This window comes from Pipra filicauda, unplaced genomic scaffold (genome assembly GCF_003945595.2).
Source record: "Pipra filicauda isolate LSUMZ 115617 unplaced genomic scaffold, ASM394559v2 scaffold1618_size7906_pilon, whole genome shotgun sequence".
Lineage (NCBI taxonomy): Eukaryota > Metazoa > Chordata > Aves > Passeriformes > Pipridae > Pipra > Pipra filicauda.
Window position 1 is genome coordinate 1 of NW_024104116.1, and position 2,605 is coordinate 2,605.

Consider the following 2,605-nt stretch of genomic DNA (forward strand, 5'->3'; position numbering starts at 1 on the left):
TGAGGCTCAGGTGTGGCTCAGGTGAGCTCAGGTGTGCATTTGGGTCCCGCAGGGTGAAGGCAGCCCTGGCCCAGGAGGAGGGATGGGTTTGGGGCTCAGGTGAGGTACAGGTGAGCTCAGGTGAGGTACAGGTGAGCTCAGGTGTGGCTCAGGTGAGCTCAGGTGAGCTCAGGTGTGTGTCTGGGTCCCGCAGGGTGAAGGCAGCCCTGGCCCAGGAGCAGGGATGGGTTTGGGGCTCAGGTGAGGTACAGGTGAGGTACAGGTGAGCTCAGGTGAGCTCAGGTGTGTGTCTGGGTCCCGCAGGGTGAAGGCAGCCCTGGCCCAGGAGCAGGGATGGGTTTGGGGCTCAGGTGAGGCTCAGGTGAGCTCAGGTGAGGTACAGGTGAGCTCAGGTGTGGCTCAGGTGAGCTCAGGTGAGCTCAGGTGTGTGTCTGGGTCCCGCAGGGTGAAGGCAGCCCTGGCCCAGGAGCAGGGATGGGTTTGGGGCTCAGGTGAGCTCAGGTGTGGCTCAGGTGAGGTACAGGTGAGGTACAGGTGAGCTCAGGTGAGGTACAGGTGTGGCTCAGGTGAGCTCAGGTGAGCTCAGGTGTGTGTCTGGGTCCCGCAGGGTGAAGGCAGCCCTGGCCCAGGAGCAGGACCCAGCGCGGCGGCAGGTGCTGGACGGGCGGCAGCTGGCACTGAAGGTCAGCGCCAACTCCGTGTACGGCTTCACCGGGGCACAGGCGGGCAGGCTGCCCTGCCTCGAGATATCCCAGGTGAGGGGCACACCTGGGGCACCTGGGCACACCTGGGACACACCCTGACACACCTGGGACACACCCTGACACACCCACCCCACAGCTTCACCGGGGCACAGGCGGGCAGGCTGCCCTGCCTCGAGATATCCCAGGTGAGGGGGGCACCTGGGCACACCTGGGACACACCTGGGCACACCTGGGACACACCTGGGACACACCCTGACACACCCACCCCACAGCTTCACCGGGGCACAGGCGGGCAGGCTGCCCTGCCTCGAGATATCCCAGGTGAGGGGCACACCTGGGGCACCTGGGCACACCTGGGACACACCCTGACACACCCTGACACACCTGGGACACACCCTGACACACCTGGGACACACCCTGACACACCCTGACACACCCACCCCACAGCTTCACCGGGGCACAGGCGGGCAGGCTGCCCTGCCTCGAGATATCCCAGGTGAGGGGCACACCTGGGACACACCCTGACACACTTGGGCACACCTGGGCACACCTGGGACATACCTGAACACACCTGGGCACACCTGGGACACACCTGCCATACCTGGGACACCTCCAAGACACACCTGGGACGTACCTGGACACACCTGGGGCACATTTGGACACACCTGAGCACACCTGTGACACACCTGGGCACACCTGGGACACACCCTGACACACCTGGGGCACACCTGTGACACACCCTGCCCCACCTGTGCCCCCCCGTGCCCCCCCTGTGCCCGCAGAGCGTGACGGGGTTCGGGCGGCAGATGATCGAGAGGACGAAGCAGCTCGTGGAGGAGAAATACGGGGGGCAGGGGGGGCACCAGGTCAAGGTGAGGGGGCACGGGGGGGTTTGGGGTCCCTGAGGGGGGATTTGGGGTCCCTGAGGGGGGGTTTGGGGTCCCAGGGGGGGTTTGGGGTCCCTGAGGGGGGATTTGGGGTCCCAGGGGGGGTTTGGGGTCCCTGAGGGGGGGGTGGGGTCCCTGAGGGGGGGTTTGGGGTCCCTGAGGGGGGGTTTGGGGTCCCAGGGGGGGTTTGGGGACATGGACTCGGTGATGTGACACTGGGGGTCCTGGGGGGTCCTGGGGGTGTTTAGGGGGTTTTGGGGGATGTTGGGGGGATCCCGAGGGGAGTTTGGGGGTCCCTGATGGTGTTTTTGGGGTCTCTGATGGTGTTTTTGGGGTCCCTGATGCCGATTTTGGGGTGCAGGTGGTCTATGGGGACACGGACTCGGTGATGTGACACTGGGGGTCCCGTCGGTGCTCGGGGGGTTTCAGGGGGGGTTTTGGGGGGTTTTTGGGGTCCCTCACACCAGTTTTGGGGTGCAGGTGGTCTATGGGGACACGGACTCGGTGATGTGCCGCCTGGGGGTCCCGTCGGTGCTCGGGGGGTCTCAGGGGGGGTTTTGGGGGGTTTTTGGGGTCCCTGATGGTGATTTTGGGGTCCCTGATGCCGATTTTGGGGTGCAGGTGGTCTATGGGGACACGGACTCGGTGATGTGCCGCCTGGGGGTCCCGTCGGTGGCCGAGGCCGTGGAGTTGGGGCGCGAAGTGGCCTCGTGGGTGTCGGGGCACTTCCCCCCCCCCATCCGGCTCGAGTTCGAGAAGGTGCCGACCCCAAAATACGGGGGGGGGGTCCCCAAATCCTGGGGGAGGGTCCTGAGCCCCCCCAGGGCGTTTCCGTGTCCCTAAGGGGGGTCCCAGTGTCCCCAAAGGGGTCCCTGGGGGTCCCCAAGAGAGGGGAGTTCCCTGGGGGGGGTCCCCAAATCCCAGGGGTGTGTGTGTCCCCCACCCCAAGGGGGGGGTCTCCCTTCACCCCAAGGGGGAGGGGCCCTCACCTGTCCCCCCCAAGGTGGGTCTCCC

The 2,605-nt window shown here is 66.1% G+C and overlaps 1 long non-coding RNA gene across 2 annotated transcripts; it reads left to right on the plus strand.

Moving 5' to 3' along the window:
• Nucleotides 1–542: 542 nt before the first annotated feature.
• LOC120322856 lies at nucleotides 543–2,124 on the plus strand. Of its 2 annotated transcripts, none has more exons than XR_005562792.1 (3): nucleotides 543–755; nucleotides 1,487–1,576; nucleotides 2,072–2,124. It is a non-coding gene; the product is annotated as an uncharacterized LOC120322856 (long non-coding RNA). The 2 variants fall into 2 exon arrangements; XR_005562791.1 differs by lacking the exon at nucleotides 2,072–2,124 and adding an exon at nucleotides 1,953–1,979.
• The last annotated feature ends 481 nt before the right edge of the window (nucleotides 2,125–2,605 follow it).